The 21637-nt window shown below is 37.3% G+C and overlaps 1 non-coding gene across 1 annotated transcript; it reads left to right on the forward strand.

Moving 5' to 3' along the window:
* The first annotated feature begins 888 nt into the window (after positions 1-888).
* On the forward strand, positions 889-1022 carry LOC144379384 (small nucleolar RNA SNORA31). Its single transcript, XR_013442217.1, has one exon. It is a non-coding gene; the product is annotated as a small nucleolar RNA SNORA31 (small nucleolar RNA).
* The last annotated feature ends 20615 nt before the right edge of the window (positions 1023-21637 follow it).

Below are 21637 nucleotides of genomic sequence, written 5' to 3' on the forward strand. Positions count from 1 at the left end.
TGGGGCAGGAGGTAGGGGCATCCAGAGACCCCTCCGTCAGGTTGGTTTGCTGGCATAAAGTTGGGCAATGACCATGCAGAGATGGTAATCACAGTAGCAACACATGAAACATGAGTCAGGTGGGGATGAGACTGTTCAAACCAACATGTAAGAGGTGATTCATACAACAAATTCCACAAATAATTACTGTGGGTAATTAGAATTATTTTCAAACACTCCCATAGTTTTAGAAAATAATAATAAATAAATCCTAGGATACCTGAACTAGTGGAATATAAAAGTAGTAAGTACCTAGTATGCAAAAAAAAAATCAAAAACTTCAAATAAATGGAAATGATTAATCAGATAAATTATTATTATCATTTTTTAAAGATTTTATTTATTTATTTGACAGAGAGAGGCACAGCAAGAGAGGGAACACAAGCAGGGGGAGTGGGAGAGGGAGAAGCAGGCTTCCCACCGAGCAGGGAGCCCGATGTGGGGCTTGATCCCAGGACCCTGAGATCATGACCTGAGCCGAAGGCAGACGCTTAATGACTGAGCCACCCAGGCGCCCCTCAGATAAATTATTTTAATTGGAATTTTAGTTCTAATTACTCTCTTCATATTTTTAAAGGTTATATTCAACCATTTGGAGTATTTAGGGGGTTTTGAATCTCCTGAGTTGTTTCCCCACGTGAAGATAGAGAAGTGAGTTTCATGTTTCACCAGTTGGAAAGAAACACTGGTTATGTGATGGATGGACTGTGTCTTCCCCAAGTCCATAGTATCACTTTCTTCCATTTGTTTCTGCGGTGTGTTTGACTGCCACTTCAATGCCCCCAACTCTATTTGGTACCATCCTTTGTATTTGCTCTCTCAAGTGACTGCAGAAATAGAAGCAGCTGAATGCATCCGTTTGACAGACCTGGAGCAGTTCCTGTCTGCTGCTAAGGTTTCCACTAGAGATGCAAGAAAAAAGTGTCCTCGCGCTTTCTGTCTGTCTCATTATGGCAGTCAAGATTGAATGGGGGAGTACACGGAAAAACCAGAAGAATTTCTGCAACTCAGAAGTAACCTTGTCAACAATGAAATCTTGTTTTACTCCAAAAAAAAAAAAAAAAAAAAAAAAAGAAATAGAAGCAGCTGGTATTTCCAATTCAGACAACCGCTGTTAAGCACTAACCTCAGGTTCAGATTGCAAATCTGTCACCAGTTGCTATTTTTCTGGAAAATGACATGTAACTCCTTCTGCTTGCCTTTTACATTTTTGAAAACTTATTTTTATTTCCTTCTTGCTGTGAGATAATAGTTAAACAAAGAGTTAATTGAAGCTAACATGAAGGGCATTTATCTTATTGAAGTTGTCTGTAAAACATCCTCAATCAAATGGATTTATTGACTTCAAACAAGAAAAACCTCCATCAACTCTTTTCTGCAGAGAAATAACATGATAGGCAGATTAAAGAGGTCTGAGAGGAAAGTGTGGTGTGTGTGGATTTTAATATGAAATTTCAAGAGGTTTGATCAAGGAAAAGAATGTTCAAGGAAAAGAAAAACTCATCAAAGAATTGACTAATGTTGAAAGTTATAGCAAGTATATAACTTTGATGGAGAACTTACTAGAAGCATACACTGTGTTAAGAAATTTATAAACCTATTTCATTTCATCATTATCTCACCTGTTTAGTAATGTAAATACTGTTACTATCTCCATATAGATGAGAACCTGGAAGATGATGAGTAAATGACATATCCAGATGCAAAAATGAGGCACGTGGTACACTCTTCTTTAAGAATAAACCTTGTTCTCTAACCTATATTTGTGTGCAACCTCATTACTTAACAACAGAACTCTGATGTATTAGTTAGCTATGGCTGCCATAACAAAATACCACAGACCCCGTGGCTTAAACCACAGCTTTCTCACAGTTCTGGAATAAGACCAAGACCAAGGTGCCAGCAGGCTTGATTTCTTCTTCAGCCTCTCTCCTTGGTTTGCAGATGGTTGCCCTCTTGTAGTCTCTTCACCTGATCTCCCACTGTGCATGACTGCCTGGTGTCTCTGCCTCTTTTCCTAAGGGCACTAGTCAGTTTGGATTAGGGCCTTACCCTGTTTTATTTTAATTTAGTCACCTCTTCAAAGTCCTTATCTTCAAATATGGTTACATTTGGGGTCCATCCTGAGTTTTGGGGTTTGGGACTTCAACATGAATTTGCGGGGAGCACAATTCAGCCCAAACATCTGTTTTGTTAGAAGATTGGGAGTCCCACACCAAAACCCACCAACAAATAGCAACAAAAAAATCCTACATTTTCTTAATTCCCTTGTAGATAAGAGTATATGATGTAATTCTAGCTAAGGAGATATAAGCAAAAGTAGTTGAAAGAGGCTACTCTTATTATTCCATATACCTATATGGAAACAGAGACTTTAAGTAACCCCCACACACCACCACACACATCATGAAACTGACAAGGATGGAGCTGGCATAGCATGTGGGGTATGAGGGGCAAAACTCTTACCATACATTAAACATAATCATGATCAACAGCGTGAAGTAGGAGGACTGTAAGAGGAATAGGAAAATGAGACATAAACAAGTGCAGTCCCCCTACCAAATTAAGCATTACGTATGGCCTACCTCCTGCCCAAAACAATCATTACCTATTTAACTTCTTAAGAAAACTCACATAAAACCCTGTGCCACTGTATGGTGTGTGTGTGTGTGTGTGTGTGTGTGTGTGTGTGTGTGTTTGTGTGGTGTATGCATATGTGGGGATTTTGATTAAATAGAATAAGGTATAATGTACCTGGTATGACCTTTAGGTATTTTTCAGAATGTCATCAGCCCAAAATATCCTTACCATGTGACCTTTGCAATAATTGTACATTTTGTCATTACAGAAAAACTTCTTTGGCATAATGCCTTGTGATTCTGTTGTATTTCAGAAACATATATTTATGGGATACATCATCCTACTAACTTTTAATATTTTATAATAGATTAATTTATCAATTAACCAATAAACATTTTTGATATTGGCAAGTAGGACACATTGGGAATGAGACAACACATAGAATGTGGAGTTAGGGGTGAGGAGGAAAGTGTGAGAGGCTACACAAGAAAGTGGGCCAGATGGGGGTGGTTGAGCGACTCAACTATAGAGCCCTCCAGTAAACCACTTAAAAGAGCTTTTAACAGGAAGTTGAAATGGAACCAAGGAACTTGCTTGCCAATTACTGAGGTTCATGGTTTAAGGAACCAGATGGACCAGTAGGAAGAAAACCTCCACCTTTCATTTAAGTATCCTCACATAAACACTTTTAGAACCCACCTTGAACGAAGCTATGCCTTGTGCCACTTGCTATGGAAGATACTAGGAATAGAGTAGTGAGCAGGATAAATATTGTACTGGTTATGGTGAATCATGTGGTATATTTTGGGGGCCTTTAAATTTCTTGAGTTCTTTCTTCATGTACAGATGGAGAAGTCAGTTTTATTTTTTCACAAGTTGGAAAAAGAAACAAAGCAGTTTTGGCTAAATATGTGATAGATAGACTGATAGTCTACTGAGGAAAATGGGTATTTTTTGAGTACTTAAGAGCACAAAGAGGTGTTTTGAAAAGGGAATGCAGAGTGAGTACTACTAAGTTAGGTACCTGGTGAATACAATCAAATTAGAAGTTTTATGAAGGTTTTGTTTAGCAGAAAATACTTAATCTGAGACTGGACATTTGTAAAGGGGTTAACTAAATAAAGAGGTAGTGGTGGTAATAGGGGTAGTGGTCATTACAAAGACCAAAATATCTGAAGATCATGAAATTATTAAAAGACTACAGCACTGAACAGGAACAGAAGGAAGTGAAGTAGGCTTATAGTGAAAAACTAAATGATGTAAGAGGAGTTGTAGAGGTAGACAAGGATATAATTATAAAGGAATTTATGTTTAATATTATAAATGTTTGTCTTAATACAAATGGTCAATGGACACATGAAAAGACGCTCAACATCAGTCATCATCAGGGCAATGCAAATCAAAACCACAATGAGATATCACCTTATATGTGTCAGAATGGCTAAAGTCAAAACCACAAGAAGTAACAAGTGCTGGAGAGGACGTGGAGAAAAAGGAACCCTCTTGCTCTGTTTGTAGGTATGCAAACTGATGCAGCCACTGTGGAAAATAGTATGGAGGTTCCTCAAAAATTAACAATAAAATACCTTATTATTCAGTAATTCCACTGCTGGGTATTTACCCAAAGAAAATGAAAATACTAACTTGAAAAGATAATATGCACCCCTATGTTTATTGCAGCATTATTTACAATAGCCAAGATATGGAAGCAACCCGAGTGTCCATCCATAAATGAATGGATAAAGATGTGGTATGTGTATATATGCAGTGGAATATTATTCAGCCATAAAAATATTGAGATCTTGCCATTCACAACAACATAGATGGACCTAGAAGGTATAATGCTAAATAAAGTAAGTCAGATAGAGAAAGACAAATACCATATGATTTCACTCATTTATGGAATTTAAGAAAGAAATGAACAAAGAAAAAAGAGACAAACAAAAAACCAGATTCTTAAATACAAAGAACAAAGTGGTGGTTGCCAGAGGGAAGATGGGTGGGGGGTTGGATGAAATAGATGAAGGGGATTAAGAGTACACTTATCATGATCACTGACCCTGAGTAACATATAGTATTGATGAATCATTATATGTATACCTGAAATTAATATAACACTGCACATTAGTCATACTTCAATAAAAACACAAATATTTGTCTTTATCTTAAAGGCAATAGGAAGCTATTAGAGGATTTTAATCAAGGGAGCTCGACCATCAGTTTGCACTAAAAAATGATTATTCTGGTTTCAATATTAAAAAATGAATTTTAAAAAAGATAGAGTTTAAGAAACAAAACCAGTTAGGAGGCAATGACAGTAGCCTAATTAAGAGATGATGAGAGCTTATTGACTAACAATGATGGCAGAGAAAAATCCAAATTTAAGGACTGTTTTATTCTCAGTCAGTGAACTTGACATTTGATTGTATGTGGGAGATGAGAAATAGATAAGAGTGAAGGATGATATTTTTGTTTCTTGTTTGAGCAACTGGATTGGTGTTTAAGATTTGGGGAAAATAACACATTTATTTTTACATGTGTTGAGTTTGAATTTCCGTAGAATTTTTTGAGGTAAGATGTTGAGTAAGGATTTGGATATAGTGATTTGGAACTCTACAGAACATACTGACTCAGATATATACATTTGGAAGACAGTGACATATGGAAAATAAAGCATTAGAGAAGAAATTTTCCAGGAAAAGCATACAGAGTTCAAAAAATAAGGGGCTAGGAAATGGTTATAAGAAATTTCTCACTTAATAACTAATATAAAGGAGGTTAGCATGGGAATCAAAGATAGAAGGAACCTGGCAATGTGTAGAAACCACAGAATAAAAGTGTTTTGGTAATAAAAAAATGGTCAATTTTGTCAAATACTGTTCAGATATCAAATATGATAACTGGAGAATATCCTGAGGCTTACAGATCTGGGATTTGTTTTAAATTTGGTTGCAGGGCCAGGGACAGAATCAAGATATATGCTGATTAAAAAATGAGTACACGTGTGGGAAATACTGTAGGCTGTTTTACCAAAAGCTAATCCATATACCAACCCTGCATGCATGCATATACACACACATCCTTGCTTCCTTCCTGATTAGCACTTCTCCCATAATAGAGGCTGCACATGTCAAATAATTGTCTTCCCAACCTTCCTTGTATCACATGGGCTTGTGACAAAGTCTGGCCATAGTGTCAAGGGTGAGTGCTTGCTGGAGGGTTTCCTCACTAATAGAAAGGAAAAGCTGAGGCAAAAATTTTATTCTTCTCTGGATAAATCATGTTTGCTTGTGAAACACAGAACATCTATGACCATCAGGGAGCAAGACAGAAAGTGCCTGAGTCTCTGATGACACTGTTAAGCAATTGAGTAAGCCTCCCTCCTGCCCCCAGTGAGCCCTATCTTTGCATGTCCTATCCATTGCATGAGATATAATACCCTTAAGGCTCAAGTCTTCCATAGTGGGTATTCTATAATGGGCAAAAACATCCTACATGATACAGAAGGTTGAAAATGGAGATATGGATTCTTTTGTTTCTTTTGTTAAGGTGAAAGATTGGAGAGAATCAAGAGAGACCAAGATACGTCAGTTTGAGACTGTTTTTCCTTTCTTTCCTTTTTTTCCCCTTTTCTCCTTTCCTTTCCATCCCCTCTTATCTCTTCCTTCCTTTTTTCCTTCCTTCCTTCTTCCTTTCATTCTTGTTTTTCAAGAAAGTGAGAATTAACTATGTTTGAGTACTAATACTACTGGGGAGGCATTGGGGAGAGAAGCACGAGAGAGGAAGGGATGGGGGCAGTCAAGAATAAAGAGTAAGAGAGAACGGTGCTAAAGCACTGAAATGGCAGTAGGGAAGGTGGAACACTAACAGAGGAGATGGGAAGATGCTGGAAGAGAAGTGGTGGTCGATGGTGTGATTCTTGAGAAGTTGTGTGGGGGTGGAGGGTTAGCTCTAGAGCACATATTAATAGTTGGTATCAGGGAGAACAAGGGAAATCCACCTGTTATAGCAAGAGGGAGGAGGGATGGGTGGGTTTAGAATCGGGCAATGGTAGAAGTTGGGAGTGGGGATTTATGGTAATTCCAATCTGATTATTTCCACTTATCCTGTTAAGCGGGAAGTAAAGTTACCGGCTGTAATTGATACATGATCAGAGGAACTATAGCGATGAGCAAGAAGAATAGAGCTGAACGATAGTTTGGACTTAGAGCGGTTTGTTTATTTAAGGCTTGAGTCATAACTCAGTTTAACTGCTTGGAATGGACGTTGACTTGTGGGGAAGGGAAGTCAGTTTATGTGCTTCTTGAATGGGGAACAATAATAGGCAACTTGGAGTTGGCCTTTTCTTTCTTATTCCTCTTAGTTGAAGAACGGCATTCACCAGATGTCTCTAGCAGATAACAATAAGGAAGTACATGTTCTTTGGAATTTAGAGTAAAAGATGCAAAGAGTAAAGAGAAAACTATATAGCATAAAAATTAAAGGTATATTGATTCAAAATGATATACAGCATGAGATTAGTTCTCAGGTAAGTATAGCATTAAATTTGCTTTAAAACGGAGAGTATAGTCTCTCTGACTCATATAGAATAGCACTTTACTGTTTACACTGGATATTTCAGAAAGTCATATTATTTGAAGCTACGCTTTCCTTCATCCCAAAGGGAATATCTTTAATTTTATATATTAGTTAACTGTGATTAACTGATTATAAAATAATGAAAGGTTGTCTTTTTTGTGTTTTAAGAAGTAGAATAAAAGTGTTTTTAGCAAAGAATTATCACCATGACATTTAGCAAACAAAACCAAAAATTTTGAGATGAACTGATGAGTTTTTTTTCCTTCTGAACAGATGTTGGTACTAGATGTGGGCAGTGTTCTGTACTGGTATAAAACTGATTAACAATTTTATAGAACAAAAACCATATGTAAACTTTTGTGTGAACCTAAGTAAGTGTGCCCATAAATTTAGCAATTAGATGGGGATAAAAAATATCAAGAGACTATTGAATTTACTCCAAACATATAAATAGAGAGAAAGGGTATAAATTATGGTACATGATAGAGGTAGATAATTTCCCACAATTTCGATAAAATAACAAAAAGCTCAGGGATCTAGTTCATTCAAATATACAATTTACTGTGAGTATGATATCTGAAGAACAAGCAGATAAAACAATCTTTCTGGAAAAAACTCAGAAGAGGTGTTGTATTCATGGTTATGATTAATTGCAGAGAAAAGTTCAAGATCAAAACCAGCAAAGGGAAAAGATGCTTGAGTCAAGCAAAGGAGAAACTACAAAAAAAAAACTTCTTTAGGAGCCCCCTTTCTGTGGAGTTTCGTGTAGGCCTTGACTAATTTTCCCAGCAACAATGTGGGACAACCGGTGGGAAGTGTTGCCAAAGAGGAGAGATCACCCAAATCCTGGAGTCTGGCTTTTTATTGAGGGTCAGTCACAGGAATGCAGCACCCACGTGACTGACCTGAGCTAGTCAACTCCACCTCTACCCTCAGAGCAACAACAGGCATTCACCATACGTCACATTGTTAAGATAAACTCATTGGTCAAGTAACAAGGCCCAAGCCTCAGGCATACAAAAACACTCTGAGGCAGAATATTCTAAGGAATCAGAGGTTAGTTCCCAGGAACCAGCCAAGGTCTAGTCCTGAAAATAAGCTTTCTTTGGAATGTGCAGGATTTGAGCAACAAAGGCCCACTGAGTTACGTTTTCTTGCCCAGTAAGTTACTCTTCTATTTTATTTTTAGGGGCGTTGTGATCAGTTGGACATTGCAAAAAGCCCTGTAGGTCAAAATATCCCCACTCTTGTTGCCTAATACAGTAATCAGACCCGCCATGTCCGGAGCTTCATAGCTGGCATTTACCCCCTGCCACTCCAGTGTCCCATTAACCCAATCAAGATCAGAGAGCCAGTCTCTGTGATGGCACCTGCCACTGTCATTCCCAGCCTACAAAGGACAGCTACCAGAGATGTCTTTGAGGATGTGATGCCCCCTCACTAATATTTTTCTCAATGTTTTCATTAAAAAAAAAAAAAAGTGTCCACTGAGCTTTCTCTGGGGATATAGTGAGTGAGTGAGTGAGTGTGTGTGTGTGTGTGTGTGTCATTGGGGGAGGATGTTTGCCATTCACAGGTGAAACCTCAACTCCACCATTTCCATTTCCCTAAGCTGTTTTATTTCATCCCCCGGATTAGGCTAGGGAACTTTTGACATTTCAGTCTTAATGAATGTGAGTTGTTATTGAGTCCAATTTCCAATCAACCAAAGCAAATGTTTGAGGTGTTTCCTATTGTGTGAGATAATAATTCTGAACCCTGGTAAACACAGTCACATTGATATACTCACAAAGATCCACTATATAGACTTGCCTCTTTGGATTGATTCCCTTGACATTCATTCCCACCCATATTCCATAGGTTTCTACTGAAATGAATTAGTAATCTCTTTCACCTTTTTGAAGGATAAGCTATTTCATCTCAGGTCAGGCTTGACACTTGTCCCTCTGGAACATAAGATCTCATTGTAGTTATAGGTCGAGAAGCAGTAGAGTTGTTGGAACGTGTCCTGAGAAAAACAGACAACCCTTTATAAACTAACTTACTTAAGTGATGTTCCATGGTTCCCAAATTAGGATGACTCAGGTATATCTCAGAGAGACTTATGGATTCAGAATCCTCAAGTTTGTTTCAATATAGACAGATGTCCTTCTTCTAAGCTTCTGGATCTCAATCTGTGCTAAAATATGCCCTTATTTTCACTTGAGTAGCACGGTAAGGTTGTGAATTCAACTTCCATTAAAACTCCATCACTAGTAAAATTACCTTTGGGCCTGGTTTTTATTTAGGTTGGCCTGCTACTACCAGAACTAAGAGATCATTTTAGGGCCACCACCGAAAAGTTCAGCCTCTGACTGTGATTTGAAATGAGAGTTTAAAATTCTGAGCTTAACAGTGGTTTCCTTCTTTTACCTCTTGAGTGCATTCAGACAATCTTTGCAGTCTTCATCATGGCCATAGATTAACAATGCACAAGCTAAATGGTCTGCTGAGGTATTTCCTTTTTAACAGGCACTTGGTTTCAACAAACTACAGGTGATCTTCCAATTAGTCAGGATGCCATTGCATGTCATGGGTTATTAAAGCACCATTTCCCATTGCATTTGAAACCAAGAATACAGCTAAACTAATCATGGAACTCCACCTTTTTGTTTGTTTTCCTACAACCATTCCTGATACCATGTATGTATCAGCCATATAATAAACATTGTTTATGCCCTATCCATACCTTGCTGTTGTAGTACAAGGTGGGTCTGACCTCTAATTGCTTGAAGGCTTTCTCTGGAGCCCCAAAATCTTTCTATCTCCCAGCACAGCTGCTCAGAAAGGCTGGGAAATCGTTTCCTAGCAATAGCCATCAACCAATGACTGACACGAGGTTCTGTATAAATATTCCAGCTCTCTTGTCCTTTTCTGAGATAATGCTGAAGCATGTGTTCTACATGGATTTGCAGAGTTCCCCAGGCAGGTTTAGCTCCCACAGTAGCGACTGGCTAGATAAGTAACCATTTTTGGTTGCTGCTCCCAGTCTTATTTTCCTGCTACTTTTCTGTTGTTTTCTGAGAGCATCCCTAATGCCCCCTATTGGCATAAACTAACAGGAAGACAGCAGGCAACATGCAAAGTAGTTTTAAAAATTTTACCCTCTAATGTAATCATTTTCTTTTCTTTATGTAATTATAAATGATAATAATCTTTGAATACAGGGCCCTGGCTTTTTTACTTTCCTGCTGATGGAATTATACAAAAAGCTTGGATGCCAAGGCTGGGTTACAAGAATGAGTATATAGGTTAAGTTTAAATTCATTATAGAAGTAAAGTTTAAATTCATTATAGAAGTAAAACAAAAATAGAAAGAAATGTGTCCCTAGAGCAGTTTGGTAATACGGGAACCCTTTTAAAAATGTAAAAGAATTGTCAGAGAAGAAACGTAAATTTAAAAGACATCTTGAATAGCATTTGTATGCACTTAAGTAGTATTTGTATTTTTATTTGTGATTTACATTTCACACATTGTCTTTCTAAACCCTTACCTCACTTACTAAGATATAAAGTGGTTGAGCTACATAATAAAGTTTGAATTCACATTTTTTTTACTACATTTTTTCTTTCTTTCTATCTAAAATTGTTGTAAGGAAAATTATGTTTTATTTATTCAAGTACCTTTAATAACTCTACCTAATCAAACCAAATATTTTCCCAAGAGGGATTCCCATTGGGTTTGTTTAAACACAGAAATGATCATGATTATCCACATAGCTACCATTACATGCACAAACACACAAACATGGTATATAAATAAAATAAATGCTTATTGTCAATATGTATGGTTTTATTAATATAGAATTATTAATATAGAAATGGCTCTTTCTTAACTGCTTAACACAACTTATCTCCTAACATGGTTTCCAAATCAGGGTGTCTATAAACAGCTTAGACCTACTAAATCAGATTGCTTGGTATGCAATAATTAGTCTATTGCAAATTTAGGGAACATGGCCCACATAGACTACCTTCCCTTATAATACCAAATGAACCTAAATTTTGATATTTCACCAGAAGGACTCACAGACTCACTGAAAGCTATTATAATCACAGTATGGTTTATTACAGAAAAAGTATATATACCAAAACCAGCCAAGGGAAGAGATACATGGGGCACAGCCTAAAAGAGCCCCAAACATGGAACTTCCAGATGTCCTCTCCACATGGAATCACAGACAGCATTAATTATTATTGGCAATGAGGTGTGGGAATACACATAGACTTGTCAACCAGGTAAGTTCACCTGAATTTTGGTGTCCAGCATCTTTATTGAAGCACCATAAAATAGGTAAGGCTGGTTGCCAGCATGGCTGATCTCAGTTTCCAGACCCTCAGGAGGTCAAGGTAATACTTGACACCCAAAGTCCTCACCCTAAATCACATTATTATCATTATCAGATGGGCTCAAGCTCTACAGACAAAGAAAGACTCCTTTCAGGCGTAACATTCCAAGGGCTTAGACATTATCTCCCAGAAGCCAAGAGCAAAAGCTAGACCTCTGTTTGGGCAAAGTTAAATTCTTTACTTTGCACGGGGTTGGGGGTTGGGACGGTAAAGTTTCCCAAGTGAGTCAAATATAGCTTGATTAGTATTGATATTTAAATCAGCACTTTGGAACCACTGCTTCAAATTTCACATCTCTGCCCTACCACTACCTGGTTTTCAGTACAATTTGCTGAAGAAATAATGTTTGATTGCATAAAAGTAAATTTTATAACTGTGCCTTTTAGTCTTTGCATGAATACTAATCACAATAATTTAAATTAATGACATATTGATACTTAAAAAATGCAGGGAAAATATGGAAAATGGGGGAAATGTATAACATATGATTTAAAAAGGAAATATTGTTAATTAAGCCATCTGGCACATTGTCTTATACATAGTTATTCAAAAATTCACATATCACATTGTTTTTCAAAACTAAAGGAGCAATTTAAATTCAAAGATATGCCAATGTTTGGATAATTTATGTTTTTACTTTAAGGGAAAAGTCTATATTAGAAACACTGATCTTAGAAATTGTCTAATCCAATGGCAAAATAATTAAACTAGGACCTTTAGATATGGAGTGACTGTCCTAAAATCACATTTGAATTGGGATTGTAGGCAACAGAAACATCACTATACTGGCTTAAGTAAGTAAAGGTTGACTTTTCTTATGTATGAAGAACTCCAGAGGCAGAGCCCAAGCCTTGAGTGTTCAAGGAAACCATTAAGGACGTACTGCTCTACGAGCTTTTTGCTCTATTATCCTTAGCGTGTGGCTTTTTCACTCATGCCCTTATGATGGCTTCTTATGATGGTTTCTCCTCTTTGAGAAATTATATCCATGTTCCAGTGGACATATGGTGGGCAAAAGAGAAATACAATACCCTTTGCAGTATAATTTGACTTACATTAAATTGGAAAAACAGCACTGTAATTCTCATATAAGGCAGTACTGAGAAGTAAGTACAGTAACTGGGCACATAATAAATAGCAGAACCGCAAAAACAAACAAACAAACAAACAAACAAAACACACACACACACACAAAAACCCCACAAAAAACAAATGAACAAAGAAGCCCGAAATGGGGGTTGTATTAGTAGGAGAGAAGGGGAGATTGGATATTGGATATATCTGTGTTTGTTGTGTGTTTTTTCATCAAATATTTATTAATCATCCATTTGTCCTAGGCTCAGATTATAAAGTACTGAACAAGACCAACATAGTCCCTAGTCCCTAACCTCATGGAACTTATGGTAATGAGAAAAAAACATACAGTAAACTATCAAGTACACAAACTATATGATTGAAAATTGTAATAAATGTTATATAAGAAGAAAAAAAGTGCTATGAAAAAGAGTGAGAAATAGGAAGACAGGATCCACTTCAAGTTGTGTAATCTGGAAAGATTTTCTTAAAGGGATGGCATCATAGCTGAAGCTTGGAAGAGAAGTATCAGCTTCATTGGGGTAGGAAAGAGTGATCTATGAAGTAGAACAGAACATGTGAAGGTGCCGAGTTCTAAGGGACTGAAATATTTAAGAATATGAAGATAGGCTAGTGTGGCGACAGTATGATGAATGAGAGAGATAAGCTGTGAGAGAAGGCAAGGCAAAATGTTTGATTTCTTTTTACTCTGATCCCCACCCCCTACTATCAGCAGAAGATTTCCAAGTAATGGAGAAAAGAGAAAACAGGAAGAAACAGAGGATGAGTGCTGGTGGGGCTTAAGATGGCAAGGCCATACCTGCAGAGATATCATGGGGAGGAACATTCGGTGTTAGCAGCCAGAAGTTGTCCATGGTCCCCACTGTGGCCATCAGGTAAACACTGCTCTAGACCTGGAACAACAGCTGTAAATCAGTCCCTTTGTCTGTCCAGACTCCATCTGAGAATGCAGCTTATCCTTGTCATCCAACAGGGCTCTTTCTTTCCCTTTAGTAAACACTGCTCATTGATTACCTAGAAATGATGTCTCCTTACTCCCTCTGGCTTTGCTCTACCTAAAAGGCACTAGTCTTTGTACTGAGGACATAGCCACTAAAACATGGCCTCTTTTCTCCTTTATAGTCAGTAAACAAGAAGGACAGTAAACCAAAGGAAAAAAAAAAAAGAAAGAAAAATAATCATAAATTCTATTATTGCTACATAATTTCACATAATTGTGTTTTCTTTAAAGACCAACTTTTTAATTCAACACATCATTACTTAGGGTTTACTGTAAGGCCCTGAGTCAGCCAGCCATGAAGACACATCTTGAGCAGGTGTGCAGAATTCATGGCATTCATTGAATTTCTTTACTTGTATCTTATTTCCTGTCAACTCTTTGCTGACATGTGTCAAAATCTTTATTCCCGACTAAACTACTTCTCTAGCTCCAACACTCAGTCTTTTTGAAGCTGCTCCTATATATTGGCCCCGATGCCATCAACACCTCTACCAACTACCCATCTTCTCTGCTGGTAGGGTCTGGAATTTCTGCCTTTCAATACTACTTGTCTGTGTTGCAGGGCATGACAGTGTCTCTTGGTTTGAGGGTGGGATCATGGACTATTACAGCTGATGTTTATACCACTTTGTGCTGTCCCAGACAGAGGATTTTGGCATAACAGTATCTCTTTAGTCACTTGTTATTCTTGTCACCATTTTATCAGCATCTGTCAAGCAGGGACACACGCTGTCTCTGTTTTGTATGACACGACTGTCCCGGGTATCTAGCAATGATGCCACAGTCCCCACAGGCAAGCACTTAACATTGATCAGGATGCTGGTGCTGAGACCTGCTCATCAACCTTTCATGAATTACAAACATTTCAAGTTTGACTCACATTTTATTTTTAATATGATTTCAAAATGCCTTGAGATTCCTCAGCCTGATAAAATCCTATTGGAGTTAGAGTTGCTTTTGTTGCAATTCTGAACAATCAAAAGTGTGGAGTCACTCTTGAGTGACTGTGATAACCATGGCATTTCTAAAGAAAATGTTAAAGCTCTTTATAATGATGGCTTAGGGGCTAGTCACATCACACAAATATATGTAGATATATATTCTTTAAAGAGCAGACTTTTCAATACAAAATCTAATGAAATCAGACATATTTTTAAATCTCTATAGTTTACTATTTGGTATCTAGTCTTATGTTCTCATTTGAAACACAAAAAACATTTGATAGAGTTTATTTCCTTGAAATTTCAATTATTTCCAAAATAGTAGTCTGTAATTTTAGTTGTGCTTCGGTTCAAGGGAAATGTAAAGATTAACCATATGGGCTATTTAATTGGTCCCAGGGGGTTTATTTTCAGAATATGCATTATATAAAAATGGACAAAGCACAGAAGAGGAGGAGGCATGAGGGAATAGTGGAAAATGCACTGGTATGGGTTAGGAAATTCCAAACTCAGTCCTATTCATAGCATGTTTGTTTTCTTATTTCTTAAATAAAGGTAAATGATAATTCCCACTCCCTAACTTAATCATGACATTTTTTTTTGTTCTGAGAAACAAAAAAGCATATGATAATATACATAATAAGTATTAAGCACATGGAAGAAATTATAATAATAATCATTACTATTTGATGAACAATTACTAAATTACTCAATTAAGTGTATCAGCCAACTAAAGCCCACATCCAAATTTTGCTTATTTCTTAACCTGAAAAATTGAAGTTAAGAAAAACTGTTTTTTACCCAGCCATCCATCCATTGCATATGCTATAAGAGAATGTTTAAATCTGAACTTCATCATTTGTGGCATATATTTGTTCCTATTCTACAGCAATTCACAAATTCACTCACTCTGTCCTTGCAAATAGCACCAATTCAATTTGAGTGGACACATCCTTGGCCTCAAGGAATATATCAGGATGGGTCCAAGCTAATGATGGCAACCTAGCTCACCTGTGGTGATGACTGGTTGCAACCCAGCCCTGGAGGGAGAGAGGGAAGGAGGAAGGGAGTGAGAGAGAGAGAAATAAAGAGAGAGAAAGAGAGAGAAAGGAGAGGAGAAGGAAGGGGGGGAAGATATATATATATATATATATATATATAGAGAGAGAGAGAGAGAGAGAGAGAGAGGTGTAGAAATATAGATATATAGATAGACTCCTGGATTCTTGATCAATAAAGTGAACAAATGAATCTCATGACTTCTAATCACTGAAAATCTTGCTAAGTAATAAAAAATGACCTTGAGATTTAAGCCAATATTAGCTATGTTTTCTGTTCCTTTTGGCTGGAAGCATCTGACAAGAGTGGTGTTCTGATCCTACTGCCTCTGGCCAAATGGTGGTACTACATTCCTGGCTCCCCTGGACTGATGGATATTCAACAACCAATTGTGAGACCCTGCCAGGCTCTTTTTTTCTCTGGAACAGTGACTGGCAACTTTTGAGATGATTACTACTCCATTAGCCTGGATCCCTAAGTGACTATGATAAGCAGAATATCATCATCTAGCATGAACAAGATACAAGTCTTTGTTACTGTAAGCCACATATATCTTGGACTTTGTTACTACCATATAAGCTAGCCTGACCTGAAACAAGATCAGTGTTATGTATGGGTTGATATGTGACCCTTGAAATGATATGTTGAAGTCCCAACCCCCATACCTTGGAATGTGACCTTACTGTAAACAGGGTCATTACAAATTAATCAGTTAAGATGAAGTCATCTGGAGCAGGATGGGCCCTTAATCTAATATGACTAGTATTCTTGTAAGAAGAGAATACAAATTGGACAGAGACATACAGAAGAATGCCATGTAATGATGAGTAAGGGACAGGCAGAGCTAGGTAGGGAGAGATAGGTAGGGACCTACTGGATCAGGCTCACAGAAATTCCAAAAAAGCAGAGGTGAAAGGAAACCAGAGATAAGGAAACAAACCAGACCATACAATCCTAGGTGTCAGAGGTGGGGTCTTGTTACAACAGCTAATTGTGACCAACAAAGAATTACCAGAATTACCGGACCCTAAAGGGGAAGTAAACCATTGAAGGTGTACTCAATGGTGCTATCAATAGAAATGTTAAAAGGATTTAAGTTCCCTGGTTAGCCCTCAATAAAAGACCAACCCTAAAAGCCCTTAGTGGCAACCCTGTTGGAACCCCTCTCATTCTTGAGGGCTTTTTCTGTATCCTTGCTTAATAAAACTCTATTGCTTTACTCACTCTCCTTTGTCCACAAGATTCATTCTTTGATTCCATGAGACAAGAATCTCGTTCTCCCGCTTCAGTGACAGAGGCAGAGGTTGAATTATTGCAAATGCAAGCTAAGCAACATCAGGGACTGCCAAAAAAATCACCAGAAACGAGAAAGAAGCAAAGAAGGATTCTCCCCAACGGGTTTTAGATAGATCATAGCCTGGGTAATACCTTGATTTTAGACTTTTGGCCTCCAGAAAAAAATTCTATTGTTTTAAGCTACCCAATTTGTGATATTTTTGTTATGAAAATCTTAGGAAACTAATCTGATCAAATAAGGGTGTGATGTTGTTGTGTTATTTTGTTTTCACTCTTTGTAAAAATGATATAAATTAGGTCCAAAGGCATAATAGACATGGCCTTCCATACTCGGTAATACTTTCAATAGGACTTTGGAAATATATTCACACATATAATCCTTAAAGGAAACCAAAGTTTTAAAATATTGTTAAGTAGACATTAAGAGCAGTAACTGATTGAGGGCTCACATAATAGTTTCACACAATCTACATAACCTCAGAAGTTAAACACACACACACTTAGATATATCTCCTCTGCTTGTATGTATATGCAAGTATGTATGTGTGCATGTATGTACATAGTTATGTGTGTAGTTAAAACATCTCTTCTAGAGTCTCCATGTGAAGAAGGGTTCAAAGAAGTAGTTCAGTCAGAAATCTTTTCTTAGTCTGAATTTCTCAAATACACAAAATCCAAAGTGTCCAGCTATCTCCAGCAACACACAGTAGAGAATACCTAACCGTAGACAGCACCTTGATCCTACACGTAGTTTTGCCTAGGATGGCTCTCTTGCTACCCTGACCTAGTGCTACTGAAGTCCTATATACCCTGTCGCTCTGAGCACTGGTTTCGCCTTCAAACTCCATCTCTGGGCTTGATCCTGAGTTGCATTGCCATAATTAGACCCTTCTCTGGCTAATCCCCCTTAAGTCTGCATTTCATTCTTACATCTAATTGTTCCCTTTTTCTTGGAGAGTAAAACTCATTTACCCATTCTGCCACTATCCTGAAATTGCCTCAGAATCATGACTTGTCCCTCAGCCTTTCCACCACAGAAGGGAAATTCTAGTACAAAGAAATCCGTGGAAGTATCTCTGCGCTGCATGAAGAAAGAAATTTTTTCTTTTAATTCATAGAGTTATATTCTAAGAGGCTCAGAGGTGGTTTATGCTAGATGGATTTTCTGTTAGCAAAAAGATAGCAAGAAACAAAACAAACAACAAACTAGAGAATTTTCAGAAATCTAGGATCAAATGACAAAGGTTTGGACATTATGTTCTATAGTCACTATTTTAGGGTTATTTTGGCCCAGTGCCAAGTTCTAATTAATTGGTTCTCTTTATATATCAGAGAGAACAGATTCTGACTCATCTAGAGCCAGGATCTATGGATATGGCCTCTCCCTATTTCCTCAAGACTTAGATGACCTGGTCCAGATGAATAAGAATGATATGCATTTATATCTTTATTAATTTTGGACCTTGATAAAGGTCTTGGCAGAACATGACATGCTTCTATTTCCTTCCCTCTGTCTTAATTTTGATAAATTACCTTTATAATATTTGATAAAACTCCTGTTTTCAAGGCAAAGGAAAGATTGTTACTTGGCAAATGACTGATACACCCTCTAGTCTGAACAGAAGATTCCCTAGTGTTCTCCTGGCACAGGAGTGGCTTGAGAGATTAAAGATGTTTAACACAGAAAAGAAACGATTTAGGCACTGCTTAATGTTTTACAGGTTATGTACAAGAAGGACTGATTTTTTTTTTTTCCTAAATAGTTCCACAAAGCAGAACCAGGGAAAGAGGGTGATAGTTAACGAAATAATGATTTCTGCTTAGTACAATGCTTTCTTTTGAAATATTGCACTTCCTGTTACATGGCAAGCTTAGATAAAAAATGAAAGAACATTCTTCAGGTAAAATAAAGATGTTATTCTTTCATTGGATGGGGTTTTGGTGCCACTGAACTTCAAAATTATATTATCTTCTCAAGAAGACTTGACCAGATTATTTAAGTTGGTAATCACCCAGAGTGAAAGGAACTCTGCAGGTAAAAGAAGCTTCAAGATGCCAAGTATGGTCCCATGGAAAGAGCATGGTCTTTGGAATCAGATCCACCTGGCTCCAGGCAAGTTTCTGTATGTTTCAGAGATACGATTTCATCATTAATAAAACCCACCACTCTAAGCTTCATAAGTGACAAAATTATAGTTATCAATTATAGTCAAATGATAACAGAATTAAATAAACCTTTCTTTTCAAAAACCAAATGTCAAGATAGTATAAAGAAAAACAGTGGAACAACAGCTTCATAACCCTGCTGATTAGGCAAGAGACCTATTAATGGCACAGTGACATCCACAACTTCCCTGCCCCTTTTAGGCATAGAAACTCTATTGAAACAAAGGGGCACTTACTTGTCTGCTTGTTCGTTTGTTAAATATATTTTTACTATTGCTCTTTCTATTCTCCCATGGAAATCAATTATGTTAGGAGCAATGTTATAGTAAAACCAGACCAAAAACCAACCAAAGAGTTGTCCATAAATAACATATGGACAACTCTTTCTTCCAAATGACCCATAGATACATACAAATAACCCTACTCCCAAATTTTCTGAAGTCCATGTCTGCCTCTCAATCACCCTGTCGGTGGTGGTGAATAGATCAAAGAAGTGACATCAATCTGCTCAATACCCACGGACTATCTACCGGAACACAAACTTTACCTCTTCATCTCCTCTATTTTCAGTTTTCTTCTTTAAAAGACTCATTGATATCTGTATAACTTTTTGTGATACATTTTCTCTCTGACATACCTTCAAGTTTTTGCTTTCCCTTTGTATTAAACAGTTCCAACCCAGGCTAGGCAATATTCTTATCCTTAAACTTGGCAACTCAAATGTCATCTCTGACCTTGATCAAGGTATCTCAGGAATCTGGCTCCATGGGGAACAGAGAATCTTTCTGATTTATGCTGACATCTCTGTATAGGGGGCAGAGCTGAGATAGAGTTGAGGATTCCTCAAAATAGAGGGTTAAGATTTTCTTGTGATTAGAAGAACTGGTAGTAGCTGCACAATGGGTTCGGCTATGTATTTATCTGAGATTGGAAGGAACGTAAAGAGATGACCAGATCTTGACCCTCTGAATTCTTGATCTGACCCCTATTGTTGAAGCTGATTCTCAAGGCAGAAGCAAAAAAGGAACATTCTAGGAAAAATCATTCTCTATTGTTCTAATAGAAAAAAATCTAATGGAATTATTATTCTAATTATTGATGGAGGATTTTTGACAACAGATATCTTTTCAGAATCCTTAGACTGAATCTTGTGTTTAAATAATTTGAAGATGGAACGACCCTTATTTCTAGCTTCCAGAGAGTCAATAATGTTTGTGTGAATATGATAATACCAGTCTCAAACATCTACATTTTAGAAAACAAGTCACCTCCTCTCCAAGTCTATCACTAAATATGAACATTAAAATAACTTTAATATATTGATATAGTACTATGCTTCATATAAATTCTACCCATCAGCACAGCAAATGCATCTCCAGGAAAGGATCCCCATTTCTAGCAAAAACTAATTACCTTAGATACAAAATTCAATACCCTTTCTCAAAGCATAAATTTGCTCGTGAGAAGTGTGGCTGCCATTGCAATTTGAGATTTCATATAAGTCCACTTTAACTCTGAAACTGAACATCCTCCTTTTAAAACTTAGATTTTTTTTTTCAGACTAAGAATTTTGCATGGGATTTTGCCCATAGTAAATGCAACTATGACAACATTTTGGGGAGTAAGCTTACCTTAAAAAACACAAGACTTTTTACATGTCTCACCCTAGTTTGCAAATCCATACATTATTCATTTGCTAACTCATACTTTTTGTGGTTAATATGGGAAAAATACAGCAGATATAACTCTAGAATAGTACAAAGTGGGAGGTATATGAACAAAGAAAGAGTCTAGATGAAGTTACTCTGTAAATTATTGTATTATTTTATTCCAAACGCTTATCTGCAAATCATAACTCCTGTTTGATGTCCAAATCTATTTGGAACCCTCTGACTAAATACTGAATCTTATACTTTTGTTAATTCTCCTATAGGCCCATACTCTATTTACATGGCTCTTAAAAGCTTGATACTATTATACTGAAAAGAGACAAAGATGAGGCTAAGGAATAGTAGAAAAAAGTAAAGATATTTACTCCTTGAAGAGTTTAGCTTACCTACTCCATGTTGCTGTTTTCACATCCATTTTGTTTGGCCTAGAGGCTGGCAGGGCCCTGAACTGACACCAGCCCCTCATGCAAACACATGCCCTAGATAACAGCCTACAAAGTCACAAGTAAATGCCAGGTTCCTGATATGACTTCCCTAGCAGCCAGATCAACAATCTCCCCTACCTCCCCGGGGCCCTCTCCCTAGGTAAGACCTCATGGAGTTTACCAAAACCCCACTCTTTTTGTTTACAATTAACCATTTGGGCCTTAGCCTGGGAACCCCAAAACACTACACCCTTACATCTCATGGTCCTACATCTCTCTCTGCCTGTACCCTAACTTTACCTACCCTTGTGCACCCTTGAAGTATGCCATGTACTTCTCCTGGGACCTGTGAGTAATAAATTTCTTTATTTCAACTTCTCTTGTGGTCTTTTGTTGAAC

This window comes from Halichoerus grypus, chromosome 10 (genome assembly GCF_964656455.1).
Source record: "Halichoerus grypus chromosome 10, mHalGry1.hap1.1, whole genome shotgun sequence".
NCBI lineage: Eukaryota > Metazoa > Chordata > Mammalia > Carnivora > Phocidae > Halichoerus > Halichoerus grypus.